Below are 16,492 nucleotides of genomic sequence, written 5' to 3' on the forward strand. Positions count from 1 at the left end.
TGACCTTACGAATTGAGATAACTCCTTAGGTGACGTTTCGGTCTTCCCCGACCTATTATCGGGTCACGGTGATGGTCCAGCACAGACCGAGACCTCATCTAAAGATTTGTCTCTTGATTTATGGGAGAGTTGCGAAGAAAAGACAATTTGCTGAGTCACTCCATGTATCGTGGGCTTTAGGATTATAAAATCAATCAACCACTTCGATGTAATACTTTTTTTTTCTAAGACGGATTTTTTCCCATCTACAATTAAAAAAAGTGAATTTTCTTCAATAAGAAATTGTAAAATCCTGACGGACGTCACTTGTCTTTTGTGTGAATTTTTACTTAGGCCTAAGCACATGAAAGACAATCTAATATATTAAATTTTTAATATTCATGTATCGAGCAAGAATTGCAACAATATTAATCATAAATTAGCGAATTTTTTGTTGTATGTCAGCATTCATGCTTGGTAGTAGTAGCAGCAATAATGGCTAATAATGAGTTTTCTCGTGATTTTAAGATTCAGTTCTTTGGCTAAAAGTATTTTTTTTATTTTTAAATGTTGAAAATGATTTCTTACAAAGAATTAGATAGGAAATATTTTTTTTTTATTCTCTCACTGTTGAACGTTAGGTGATGACGTCACGAGACTGATGGCGGCTGAGTTGGGGCTGATACAGTAAGTATTTTTCTGCATGTGTAGACGAATACGTTGATTATCATTGGCTGTGAGACAAAAAAAGTAACGGATAAACGCAGGTGCAGAGTAAGTGTGTACCGTGGCAACGTTTAATATCTTTATAAAGTCAGTTGACTCGGAGAGTTCATTCTGCCGGTGTTTTCTACTCGTCCTGCCTCGAGTGAGGCATCGTCAGTACTCGGCAACTGGCAGCACTTCTGGCAAGCGACTCAGGATATTTCTCGACTGGTACTGTCACTGCCGGCGAGCGTGGAGTGAGTCGTGGCAGAGACGACTCGGCGAAACATCTGGAGTCGTAACATGATACACCATATTGCAGTGAGCTGGCTAGCAGTCAGTGACATCATCTTTGTGCAGGCTGCTCACTGAAGTTATGACACGAGGCTGTCACACTATGAAACGAGGCTGACACAGCACCTGCCGACAGGGTCTAACTACGGCTTGATGAGTGTCATTACCCCGACAGTTGGAGTTACAGCAGAGGTTAGTCTAAGCATCCCCAGACTGGTCTACATATAACTGAGGGTCAGGAGGTGAAGTGAAACAATCTCGATGGGAATCTTAGCGGGTACGATTCTGCAGGGCATCACGAGCAGCGATAAACAGCTCTCTGTACAAGGGGCTCAGAGGCTCGTATGACGCCTGGACTGACTGATGTCAGGTGCCAATGCGCGGGTCACACCGGGTGAGAAGTAACACGAGGTGCTACATACTGGTCTGGGCTCAAGACCTTACAGGACACACGGAAAACTTGCACACACTTGTACTGCACATGTCGTACATGGCTTACAGGCAAATGCTTTTCTGTGCAGAAATCGACACTAAGCCATACACGAACATGTGAGAACACTGAAATTAACACACGATATATATCTTCTCTCAAACTTCTCGACAAAACTGAAATAATTACTAGGACACTCGATGTGACATGGGATGACATTGTGAGGTGATGTTATGGGGTGACATCGTGAGGTGACGTTAGGCAGACATCGTGAAGTCGGGCAGCATCGTGGGTGACGTAGTGAAGTCGGGCAGCATCGTGGGTGACGTAGTGAAGTCGGGCAGCATCGTGGGTGACGTAGTGAAGTCGGGCAGCATCGTGGGTGACGTAGTGAAGTCGGGCAGCATCGTGGGTGACGTAGTGAAGTCGGGCAGCATCGTGGGTGACGTAGTGAAGTCGGGCAGCATCGTGGGTGACGTAGTGAAGTCGGGCAGCATCGTGGGTGACGTAGTGAAGTCGGGCAGCATCGTGGGTGACGTAGTGAAGTCGGGCAGCATCGTGGGTGACAAGGTAACGTCAGTGGAGTGATGCAACAGCAGACCACATGTGGCTTGGGACGTCTGGCTTGGTAACCCACGTGGCTTGTAGATCCACGTGGCATCGTTCACACCCCACTTGGCTTCGAGTGGCCTCGGGCACTTGGATACACAACTCTGGCAAAGAATTCACAGAAACAGCAGAGGGAGTGAGAGAAACGGTGAGTGGTGTATGGTGTGGTGGCGTACAACAGGGCGAGGTGCGAGTGAGGCGACGAACGGCCGCTTCCTCCTCTCCCACCCACAAACGGGGAGAAACACTCACTGGACGCAGAAATAACCACAAAACTCACCTCTAACTTGCCAAAATAGCCGTGCCGAGCTGAAAAACAACAGCGGCAACATACAAGTGACGATGAACACGTGACTTGAGAAACAGCGTGGGACGTTGTGAAGTGCCAAGTGGCGCCACTTATATTTCTCGAAGAAATTCGACAAATTTCGGCTAGATCCTGCGTGTATCTGTGTCTGGATGCAGAAACGTGCAGACACGACATCAGGATAACCCGTTGAGAGACTGATGTTTCTTGTGTAGGGTGATGAAATTAAGACAACTTCATTCTTCTCTCTGGGCAAACATCCTTGCTGCGAGGCAGTCACCAATGTTTTCTACGTGTATTGGTGGTTTTCTTGGCAGCGGGGAGCAATGATAAGACTTCGGAGGCACTTTACTTTATTTGCAATGTCGTGGGGTACACAGTCAGTGTTAAGTGCCCATGGCCCGAGAGGGAGTAGGCCTTGCTGTCTGCACCGAGAGGGAGTAGGCCTTGCTGTCTCTATGATGCCTGGACGCTGAGTGAGTAAGCTGCCAGAGTGAAAGGCAAGTCTGGGCATATAGGTGGCAGCACGAGCAAGGCGCGTAATATGAACTCAGCTGGCAGACAGCATAAGCTGCCTATGCAGACAGCATAGACTGTCTATACCGGGGTTCGTTCCCCTTCCTTGGATCCAATCTCAATACCTACCAGTCCCCCAGGGGCTGTATGACCCTTACAGGTTTAGCGCTCTTCCGTAAATATAATAATACAAATCTCCCTCTGATCAAACCTGATTGCTTCACAGGCACAGTTGAAACCCTACGGATTTAGCGTTTCCACATGAATATTATACATGATTCTTAAGAACACAAGGAGTTAAAGCAACTTTTTTTGAGCTTTCAATTTTTTTTAAGGACGGATTCGTCCTCTAGACGGAAGGTTCATGAACACAACGACAGTGAAGATTTGTATTTAAGGTAATGAACTGGGCTTTTTAGGGACGAGGGTTGCTTTAAAGCTGCGTAAGGGCTCTTGTTCCAAGGGGTTTTAGCTGCTCTCACCCCAACTCCAACCTGATTCCTTCCTCCTTCCATTCTGCAGTTGCTGTATGAATGTTACGCTCTTAAGTAGGTTGTAATAAAAATTTAGTCCTAGTACTCTAATACCGACTATGTGCTCTTCATCTAAGGAATTAGAGCTACGGTACTCCCCCATTCCTTGGATTAAAGCTGATGACATTCCAGCTATATGACCCCCTACTATTTTAGCGCTTCCTCGTAACACAAAGTTACACATCCTCTGATGATTTTTACTTTAGTGAAATATCTAAGAATTGGTTAACTGGGCTGAAATGCTGTCGATGCAGAAGGAATCAGTAAGGCTGTAAGCAACCTGTTCACATCCCGTATAGAATATTTCAGTCCCTAATAGAGTAAACTCTAGCAATCTAGTGTATACATTCTGAAATATACATCCCTCAAATTATATTTGCACTCGCTCTTAATGTTTACACGTTTACAGAGATATACGCATTAGAATATATATATATATATATATATATATATATATATATATATATATATATATATATATATATATATATATATATATATATATATATATATATATATATGTATATATATATATATATATATATATATATATATATATATATATATATATATATATATATATATATATATATATATATATATATATATATATATATACTAGTATTAATGAAATCATGAAACAAGTGATTTTGAATCATTAACAGAACTGCGGCTAGCCAGGATTCGATTCTGTTAATATGCTCTTCGGCTTTCAGTACTACCAACCAGGCCTCCTAGTTCATAGATTGACCAGTCAAATTTTTGATGCTAGTAGCAAGCTGCCCAACGTAGGCACCACAGCCTAGCTGATGGGTAGTCATGGCCAAATACTATTTCCCACGTGGTATGAAATGTAGTCACATTACATGTAGGCCAAAGCTGGTTTCAAAACTTAAATGTGAGCATTAATTACAATAGCTGTGAAACAAAAACATATATGCAGTATAATAATTGTTGATGTAATAAATGGGATGAAAGGGCGGCAGCGATTAGCAATACACTTCAAAAGCGATCGTATTTACCATTCCAAGACTCTACTCGGTAATGGGGTGGAGATTCTACCATCACCTCTATGATATGATCGTTTTTATGGGAAGGCCCGGTAAGCCAGAGGAAAGACTTCGTCAAACGACCAAAAGCTCACCTGGAGTTATGTGATTTCAGACTCGTATCAAGATGAGTTTTCATATTTCGCCAGGCAAATAAAATATATACCACCACCACTATCTGAATTTTCTACTTTCTTTTGTCTTTGTAGATTGTCTTTTCCAAATGGTGACCCGGCCTTGGCTCCCTGTTGTGGGAGTGTCTGAGACCTATATCTGTCATGGGAGGAGGTATAGGTACCTCCTCATCATCAATTTTCTATTGTGTGTGGTTCTCTCATATTTTCCAAGTCATCCAATTCTAATTTAAGCCGTTTTTCCGTTTTCTGTTTTAAAATGCTTTCACTGTGAAGGTTATTAGCGCAGTTTAATCTGTCGGTCTTTCGACTATATAATGGCCTAACCACTTCACGTCGTGACTAGAGCAGTTAATATTTACCCCACACTATTGTATCCACAAATGACGCATTATTCGCCTTTAATTACACCGCGACCAAATATATTTACATAAAACACTGCTCAAACTCTTCCTTTCTTCTTCCCCACACGAAGTGGAGGGTCTCTGGAGGCACCTATTCACCAGTTCATACTAACTTTTTTTATATTCTTTATTTTCGATTTTATTAGTCTTCATATTATTTACCTTTTCTTAACTTTAATTGATATTCTAAAGTTAAATATTGTATTCTTTATCTAAATGTAATTCTTTAAATAAATGTTGAATATTTTAGCAACATTCTTAGGATTTTATTGCATTTGATTCATTATAAGACTATAATTTTGAAAGGGTTGGACCGGTAAGCCAGCGGAAGGCCTCGGTCAGGTAACCAAAATCTCCAATGGCGGGTCATCATCTAAGACCTGCGTCAGGCAACACTTGTCCTGTTTCCTGACGAACCTTATCTAACCTAACGTAGCCTTGCAAACCTAACAACCAACCAAATTGTCAAAACATGGTTATGACTATGACTATAATTTTGAAAGAGGTGGACCGGTAAGCCAGCGGAAGGCTTCGGTCAGATGACCAAAAGCTCCAATGGTGTATCATCATCTGACTAAGACCCGTGTCAGGAAATACTTGCCCGGTTTCCTGACAAACCTTACCTAACCCAGCCTTGTCATATGCTCGTGGACTCATCTACCCGTCCAACCACGCCCACTCATCTACCAGTCAACCACACCCACTCATCTATCCGTCCAACCACGCCCACTCATCTACCAGTCAACCACACCCACTCATCTACCAGTCAACCACACCCACACATCTACCAGTCAACCACGCCCACTCATCTACCAGTCAACCACGCCCACTCATCTACCCGTCCAACCACGCCCACTCATCTACCAGTCAACCACACCCACACATCTACCAGTCAACCACGCCCACTCATCTACCAGTCAACCACGCCCACTCATCTACCCGTCCAACCACGCCCACTCATCTACCAGTCAACCACACCCACTCATCTACCAGTCAACCACACCCACACATCTACCAGTCAACCACGCCCACTCATCTACCAGTCAACCACGCCCACTCATCTACCCGTCCAACCACGCCCACTCATCTACCAGTCAACCACACCCACTCATCTACCAGTCAACCACACCCGCTCATCTACCAGTCAACCACGCCCACTCATCTACCAGTCAACCACGCCCACTCATCTACCAGTCAACCACGCCCACTCATCTATCAGTCAACCACACCAACTCATCTATCAGTCAACCACACCCGCTCATCTACCAGTCAACCACACCCACTCATCTACCAGTCAACCACACCCACTCATCTACCCGTCCAACCACGCCCACTCATCTACCAGTCAACCACACCTACTCATCTACCAGTCAACCACGCCCACTCTACCAGTCAACCACACCTACTCATCTACCAGTCAACCACACCTACTCATCTACCAGTCAACCACACCTCATCTACCGGTCCAACCACGCCCACTCATCTACCAGTCAACCACACCTACTCATCTACCATTCAACCACACCTCATCTACCAGTCAACCACACCTACTCATCTACCAGTCAACCACACCTACTCATCTACCCGTCCAACCACGCCCACTCATCTACCAGTCAGCCACACCTATTCATCTACCAGTCAACCACACCCACTCATCTACCAGTCAACCACACCCACTCATCTACCAGTCAACCACACCTACTCATCTACCAGTCAACCACACCTACTCATCTACCAGTCAACCACACCTACTCATCTACCCGTCCAACCACACCTACTCTACCAGTCAACCACACCTACTCACCTACCAGTCAACCACACCTACTCATCTACCAGTCAACCACACCTACTCATCTACCCGTCCAACCACACCTACTCATCTACCAGTCAACCACACCCACTCATCTACCAGTCAACCATACCTACTCATCTACCAGTCAACCACACCCACTCATTTACCAGTCAACCACACCTACTCATCTACCAGTCAACCACACCCACTCATCTACCAGACAACCACACCTACTCATCTACCAGTCAACCACACCTACTCATCTACCAGTCAACCACACCTCATCTACCCGTCCAACCACACCTACTCATCTACCAGTCAACCACACCCACTCATCTACCAGTCAACCTCATCTACTCATCTACCAGTCAACCACACCCACTCATCTACCAGTCAACCACACCTACTCATCTACCAGTCAACCACACCTACTCATCTACCAGTCAACCACACCAACTCATCTACCAGTCAACCACACCTACTCATCTACCAGTCAACCACACCCACTCATCTACCAGTCAACCACACCTACTCATCTACCAGTCAACCACACCCACTCATCTACCAGTCAACCACACCCACTCATCTACCAGTCAACCACACCCACTCATCTACCAGTCAACCACACCTACTCATCTACCAGTCAACCACACCTACTCATCTACCAGTCAACCACACCCACTCATCTACCAGTCAACCACACCTACTCATCTACCAGTCAACCACACCCGCTCAACTATCAGTCAACCACACCTACTCATCTACCAGTCAACCACACCCACTCATCTACCAGACAACCACACCTACTCATCTACCAGTCAACCACACCCACTCATCTACCAGTCAACCACACCTACTCTTCTACCAGTCAACCACACCTACTCATCTACCAGTCAACCACACCCACTCATCTACCAGTCAACCACACCTACTCATCTACCAGTCAACCACACCCACTCATCTACCAGTCAACCACACCTACTCATCTACCAGTCAACCACACCTATTCGTCTACCAGTCAACCACACCTACTCATCTACCAGTCAACCACACCCGCTCATCTACCAGTCAACCACACCTACTCATCTACCAGTCAACCACACCCGCTCATCTACCAGTCAACCACACTTACTCATCTACCAGTCAACCACACCTCATCTACAAGCCAACCACACCTACTCATCTACCAGTCAACCACACCCACTCATCTACCAGTCAACCACACCTACTCATCTACCAGTCAACCACACCTACTCATCTACCAGTCAACCACACCCACTCATCTACCCGTCCAACCACGCCCACTCATCTACCAGTCAACCACACCCACTCATCTACCAGTCAACCACACCCACACATCTACCAGTCAACCACGCCCACTCATCTACCAGTCAACCACGCCCACTCATCTACCCGTCCAACCACGCCCACTCATCTACCAGTCAACCACACCCACACATCTACCAGTCAACCACGCCCACTCATCTACCAGTCAACCACGCCCACTCATCTACCCGTCCAACCACGCCCACTCATCTACCAGTCAACCACACCCACTCATCTACCAGTCAACCACACCCACACATCTACCAGTCAACCACGCCCACTCATCTACCAGTCAACCACGCCCACTCATCTACCCGTCCAACCACCCCCACTCATCTACCAGTCAACCACACCCACTCATCTACCAGTCAACCACACCCACTCATCTACCAGTCAACCACGCCCACTCATCTACCAGTCAACCACGCCCACTCATCTACCAGTCAACCACGCCCACTCATCTATCAGTCAACCACACCAACTCATCTATCAGTCAACCACACCCGCTCATCTACCAGTCAACCACACCCACTCATCTACCAGTCAACCACACCCACTCATCTACCCGTCCAACCACGCCCACTCATCTACCAGTCAACCACACCTACTCATCTACCAGTCAACCACGCCCACTCTACCAGTCAACCACACCTACTCATCTACCAGTCAACCACACCTACTCATCTACCAGTCAACCACACCTCATCTACCGGTCCAGCCACGCCCACTCATCTACCAGTCAACCACACCTACTCATCTACCATTCAACCACACCTTCTCATCTACCAGTCAACCACACCTCATCTACCAGTCAACCACACCTACTCATCTACCCGTCCAACCACGCCCACTCATCTACCAGTCAGCCACACCTATTCATCTACCAGTCAACCACATCCACTCATCTACCAGTCAACCACACCCACTCATCTACCAGTCAACCACACCTCATCTACCAGTCAACCACACCTACTCATCTACCAGTCAACCACACCTACTCATCCCGTCCAACCACACCTACTCTACCAGTCAACCACACCTACTCACCTACCAGTCAACCACACCTACTCATCTACCAGTCAACCACACCTACTCATCTACCCGTCCAACCACACCTACTCATCTACCAGTCAACCACACCCACTCATCTACCAGTCAACCATACCTACTCATCTACCAGTCAACCACACCCACTCATTTACCAGTCAACCACACCTACTCATCTACCAGTCAACCACACCCACTCATCTACCAGACAACCACACCTACTCATCTACCAGTCAACCACACCTACTCATCTACCAGTCAACCACACCTCATCTACCCGTCCAACCACACCTACTCATCTACCAGTCAACCACACCCACTCATCTACCAGTCAACCTCATCTACTCATCTACCAGTCAACCACACCCACTCATCTACCAGTCAACCACACCTACTCATCTACCAGTCAACCACACCTACTCATCTACCAGTCAACCACACCAACTCATCTACCAGTCAACCACACCTAGTCATCTACCAGTCAACCACACCCACTCATCTACCAGTCAACCACACCTACTTATCTACCAGTCAACCACACCCACTCATCTACCAGTCAACCACACCCACTCATCTACCAGTCAACCACACCCACTCATCTACCAGTCAACCACACCTACTCATCTACCAGTCAACCACACCTACTCATCTACCAGTCAACCACACCCACTCATCTACCAGTCAACCACACCTACTCATCTACCAGTCAACCACACCCGCTCAACTATCAGTCAACTACACCTACTCATCTACCAGTCAACCACACCCACTCATCTACCAGACAACCACACCTACTCATCTACCAGTCAACCACACCCACTCATCTACCAGTCAACCACACCTACTCTTCTACCAGTCAACCACACCTACTCATCTAACAGTCAACCACAACCACTCATCTACCAGTCAACCACACCTACTCATCTACCAGTCAACCACACCCACTCATCTACCAGTCAACCACACCTACTCATCTACCAGTCAACCACACCTATTCGTCTACCAGTCAACCACACCTACTCAGCTACCAGTCAACCACACCCGCTCATCTACCAGTCAACCACACCTACTCATCTACCAGTCAACCACACCCGCTCATCTACCAGTCAACCACACTTACTCATCTACCAGTCAACCACACCTCATCTACAAGCCAACCACACCTACTCATCTACCAGTCAACCACACCCACTCATCTACCAGTCAACCACACCTACTCATCTACCAGTCAACCACACCTACTCATCTACCAGTCAACCACACCTACTCATCTACCCGTCCAACCACACCTACTCATCTACCAGTCAACCACACCCACTCATCTACCAGTCAACCACACCTACTCATCTACCAGTCAACCACACCCACTCATCTACCAGTCAACCACGCCTACTCATCTACCAGTCAACCACACCTACTCATCTACCAGTCAACCACACCTACTCATCTACCAGTCAACCACACCCACTCATCTACCAGTCAACCACACCTACTCATCTACCAGTCAACCACACCCACTCATCTACCAGACAACCACACCTACTCATCTACCAGTCAACCACACCTACTCATCTACCAGTCAACCACACCTACTCATCTACCCGTCCAACCACACCTACTCATCTACCAGTCAACCACACCCACTCATCTACCAGTCATCTACCAGTCAACCACAACTCATCTACCTACTCATCTACCAGTCAACCACACCCACTCATCTACCAGTCAACCACGCCTACTCATCTACCAGTCAACCACACCTACTCATCTACCAGTCAACCACACCTACTCATCTACCAGTCAACCACACCCACTCATCTACCAGTCAACCACACCTACTCATCTACCAGTCAACCACACCTACTCATCTACCAGTCAACCACACCTACTCATCTACCAGTCAACCACACCTACTCATCTACCAGTCAACCACACACATGTACCCGTCCAACCTGCAACTGGGTTCCCTTCATTGAAGGAGTCTTAGTCTTAATGTTACCAATAAATAATGACTTAGTTTAATATTGGAATACTGACTGACCGTTGTGTTACTAAGAAACGATTATTTATTTGTTTCTCGAGGGAGTGTTGCCTGTAATGTTACCATCAGTTACTATTGGATAATCTGTAAGAGAACATTGGCATTTATTCTGTTGATATCGGTATGAAATTGAAATATAGCCTATTACTGTTTGGTTATTAGAAAAAATATGCAGTTTTTTATGTGTAATAGGTTTTGGGTTTAATAATGACGTACGTAAGATATATTGCACCCTACTCCCATCCCTGGATTATTTTTATTAAGTTTATTCAGATATATACAAGTGCAGTTACATAGATTATCATATATATCAGTATATGTGTATTATTATTATTATTATAATCAAGGGGAAGCGCTAAACCCGGAGGATTATACAGCGCCTGGGGGGGGGGAATGTGGAAGGCATTCAGGTTTAATTCGGAGAATTGGAGAACAGATCCAATTCCCTAAATCAAGAGCCCCTCACAGAATATGTGTAGAGAAACTAGGATAACCCAAAAAGGTCAAGATAAAGTAATATAATGGACGGGAAGGTATCAAACTGGTAGTGGTCATACGGCACCTGGGGAAGAGGAGGCGAATCAGGTTCAGTTCAAGAAACGAAATAATAGTTTCAGTTCCTTGGATGAGATAATGTTCACGCAGGAGACCGGCTCAACGTAAGATAAATATAGCGGTTGGTTCACCACTTTTACTACGGGTCCGGTAATGACTTTTTTCCCTAAAATAGGCAAGACCATAGTGGGACTGCTTGAGTAAACAGGGAATATAACGTTTTTATTTAAAGCTATTGAAGACCATCTTTACATGAAACTTTCTTATAAGCTTTTGATGAGCTGACTTGGTGCCGAATAGGTAAAACTGGTCATTTAGCAAAAACTCTTTTAAAATTAAGTCCTTTATGAAATTTTCTCTTGTACATTTAAAGATATATATTTTTTCATTTTTATTAATATAAAAATTAATAATCTTATTATAACTTTATTATAACAAGCACAATTTAATTTAGTCTAGTCCCACTAAATTTTTTTATATAAGTTTACAGTAATTTATTAATAAACAAACACAATGAAATACATTTTTTCGTTACATTCAGAAATATGAGATGGCAGACCAGAGGCCTAGCTTCTCCCTACGAGCCCCGTGAGGGCGGGGAATGTGGCTAGGCCTGGGGACAGTTGGTCCCAAAGATGAGGGGGTAATTGTACCTCCTCCCATGGGGGACTTAAGTCTCGAGACACTCCCCAGATAGGGAGCCAAGGCCGGGTCACCACTACTTGGAGAAGACCCGGGCCGGGAGAATACCGGCGAATAAGAAAAAAAAAAAAGAAATATGAGGGGGTAGTTGTACCTCCTCCCATGGGGGACTTAGGTCTCGGGATACTCCTCAGATAGGGAGCCAAGGCCGGGTCACCACTACTTGGAAAAGACCCGGGCCCGGAGAATACCGGCGAATAAGAAAAAAAAAATATATATATATATTTTGAAATTCTTGAATACACGAATTTTCGCTTGCCCTATTCGCCAAGAAGTGCGTTGCTATATAAGACAAAATCACAAGATTTACCTAATCGGCACTATATATATATATATATATATATATATATATATATATATATATATATATATATATATATATATATATATATATATATATATATATATATATATATATATATATATATATATATATATATATATATATATATATATATATATATATATATATATATGTGTATGTGTATATATGTGTGTGCTTACATATCTTCCTCTGAAGATATGTGTAAGCACATGAAAGTGCTTTTATTTTATTTTCTATCTTCACTGGTATTTTCTCAAATTTGTAATAATGCGTTTTATTGTGATTTTGTTGCATTTATGGATTTAGAAAAGGCATATGATAGAGTGGATAGAGGAGCAATGTGGCAGATGTTGCAAGTGTACGGAATAGGTAGTAAGTTACTAAACTCTGTAAAGAGTTTATGAGGATAGTGAGGCTCAGGTTAGGATGTGTAGAAGAGAGGGAGAATACTTCCCGGTAAAAGTAGGTCTTAGACAGGGATGTGTAATGTCACCATGGTTGTTCAATATATTTATAGATGGGGTTGTAAAAGAAGTAAATGATAGGGTGTTGAGGAGATGCAAAGGAAGACAGTTGAAAGTGAACACTGATAAGAGTAAGGTGATGAGGGTACCAAACGAGTTAGATAAAGAAAAATTGGATATCACATTGGAGGGAGGGAGTATGGAAAAAGTGGATGTGTTCAGACAGTATTTCGGGGTAGACTTATCAGCAGATAGGTTTACAAAGACGAGGTAAACCATAGAATTGATGAAGGAAAATAGGTAGGTGGTGCATTGAAATATCTGTGGAGATAAAGAGCTTCATCCATGGAGTAAAAGATGGGAATGTATGAGTATAGTGGTACCAACGCTCTTATATGGGTGTGAAGCATGGGTTGCAAATGCTGCAGCAAGAAGGCTAGAGGTAGTGGAGATCTCGTGTCTAAGAGCAATGTGCGTTGTAAATATACAGAGAATTCGTATTTTGAAAATTAGGAGGTGTGGAGTTATTAAAAGTATTATTCAGAGGGCTGAGGAGGGGTTGTTGAGATGGTTTAGTTATTAAAAGAGGTTGGAGCAAAATATGACTTGGAGGGGGTATTAAATCTGTAGTGGAGGGGAGGAAAGGTAGGTGTCGTCCTAGAAAAGAATGGAGGGAGAGGCTAAAAAAGGGTTTTGTGTGCAAGGGGCTTGGACATACAGCAAGCATGTATGAGCATATTAGATAGGAGTGAATGCAGACGAATAATTTTTTGGACTAGACGAGCTGTTGGAGTGTGAGCAGGGTAATATTTTGTGAAAGGATTCATGGAAATCAGTTAGCCGGATTTGAGCCCTGGAGGTGAGAAATATAATGCCTGCACTTAAAGATATGGTTTGGGAAATTTGCTGTTTGGAGTGACATCTGAACTGCCTCTGTAAAGACAGTGATTATGAGTGAATGATGGTGAAAGTGTTGAATGATAGTTTAAAATTGTTTCTTTTCTTGGGTGACCCTGCCTCGGTGGGAGACGGCCGACGTGTTGAACATATATATATATATATATATATATATATATATATTATATATATATATATATATATATATATATATATATATATATATATATATATATATATATATATATATATTTATATATATCTTGGGAGATTCTGAAGAGAAGTTGCAGAGATTGGTGGATGAATTTGGTAAGGTATGTAAAAAAAGAAAATTAAAAGTGAATACAGGAAAGAGTAAGGTTATGAGGATAACAAAAAGATTAGGTGATGAAAGATTGGATATCAGATTGGAGGGAGAGAGTATGGAGGAGGTGTATGTATTCAGATATTTGGGAGTGGATGTGTCAGCGGATGGGTCTATGAAAGATGAGGTGAATCATAGAATTGATGAGGGGAAAATGGTGAGCGGTGCACTTAGGAGTCTGTGGAGACAAAGAACTTTGTCCTTGGAGGCAAAGAGAGGAATGTATGAGAGTATAGTTTTACCAACGCTCTTATATGGGTGTGAAGCATGGGTGATGAATGTTGCAGCGAGGAGAAGGCAGGAGGCAGTGGAGATGTCATGTCTGAGAGCAATGTGTGGTGTGAATATAATGCTGAGAATTCGTAGTTTGGAAGTTAGGAGGAGGTGCGGGATTACCAAAACTGTTGTCCAGAGGGCTGAGGAAGGGTTGTTGAGGTGGTTCGCATATTTATAGAGAATGGAGCTAAACAGAATGACTTCAAGAGTGTATCAGTCTGTAGCGGTAGGAAGGCGGGGTAGGGGTCAGCCTAGGAAAGGTTGGAGGGAGGGGGTAAAGGACGTTTTGTGTGCGAGGGGCTTGGACTTCAGCAGGCATGCGTGAGCGTGTTTGATAGGAGTGAATGGAGACAAATGGTTTTTAATACTTGACGTGCTGTTGGAGTGTGAGCAAAGTAGCATTTATGAAGGGATTCAGGGAAACCGGCAGGCCGGACTTGAGTCCTGGAGATGGGAAGGGTGTTAATGTTGCAGTTTAAAAACTGTAGTGTAAAGCACCCTTCTGGCAAAACAGTGATGGAGTGAATGATGGTGAAAGTTTTTCTTTTTCGGGCCACCCTGCCTTGGTGGGAAGCGGCCGGTGTGTTAATAAAATAAAAAAAAAATATATATATGCTTAGTTATACTATTATTGACTAGAGAGGCTATATATGGTTATATCGTTAGTTGCATATCTAAATATAACCGAGAGTTTACTTCAGTATCTATTAGTGATTCAGAATATCTTTCATGTTAGTATTTAGGTAAATTTTGGCCTTAATTACCCTCGTATAGTCGATGGAATTAAACGTAACGAACTAAATGGATGTACATTAATCATATTGATAGTTTATTACAAATATCATCAGAGACTATATATTATTGTAGACAGTACAAACACAAATTATTATGACGTATAAACATTACTGCTACCGTAATAATTCGATGTTATAGTTTAATATGGTATAAATTAATTTGTTTATTTTCAAACCTGTAAACCCGTTAACAGGATGTATACCGTGAGACACACGTCTCTCAGTTTACTGTAATTAATATTTTAGGGATTGAGGTATTCTTGAGTGGTGGTTTACGTGTAATATACAACCTTATTGACTCTCGTGTAGTCGACAGACTTTAAACCAATTACCCAACCAGCTGTAAAAGAAGGTAGGGTAACTCCACTTCCTTGGATCAACAGCCCTTCATCAGCATGAACGGTATATGGACAAGAAATATATTGAAAAATTAGATGAAATTCAGGAATCTCTTTGTTATTTATTTATTTATAGCTGTTGAGTATTGTATGTGTTCTAGTTTCTTGTATCGAATCCGTTAGTCCAGTAGCCTAGGGAGTGGAAGTCCAATGTTATTTTGTATCCTCTGGAGTTCCTGAGACATCATTTTTCTCTAAAACCCAAGATAGCCTCCACGTAAAGGGAATATACGTGTATTTGCGACGAAGCACAAGCAGACCAATACGGTCTACATGGTCTTAACTGTTCCAAAACCAAGGACTGGCATGCAAGACACAATGAGGTCAACGACATCATAAAGAGAACCCTTGCTACAGCTGGATGCCCAGCCGAGAGGAAGCCCCGATCACTAGCAGCCAACAATACCCACAACCCAGCAAACCTCCCCGACGGGATCACCATCTATCCTTGGAAGAATGGCAAGTTCTTAGCATGGGACTATACCTGTGTGTCCACACTGGCTGACACCTACATCCATCACAGTGTTGGGCGACAGGGAGGAGCTGCTGAT

The 16,492-nt window shown here is 43.7% G+C and overlaps 1 protein-coding gene across 1 annotated transcript in view; it reads left to right on the plus strand.

The window, feature by feature from the left end:
* The first annotated feature begins 619 nt into the window (after positions 1-619).
* The window catches only part of LOC128695161 (uncharacterized), a 356,867-nt gene continuing 340,994 nt past the window's right edge, over positions 620-16,492 (plus strand). The window contains exon 1 of the mRNA XM_070091341.1: positions 620-666. The gene's annotated coding sequence lies outside the window, so the exon portion shown is untranslated. The remainder of the gene's footprint in view (positions 667-16,492) is intronic.

Source organism: Cherax quadricarinatus, chromosome 35, assembly GCF_038502225.1.
Source record: "Cherax quadricarinatus isolate ZL_2023a chromosome 35, ASM3850222v1, whole genome shotgun sequence".
Classification (NCBI taxonomy): domain Eukaryota; kingdom Metazoa; phylum Arthropoda; class Malacostraca; order Decapoda; family Parastacidae; genus Cherax; species Cherax quadricarinatus.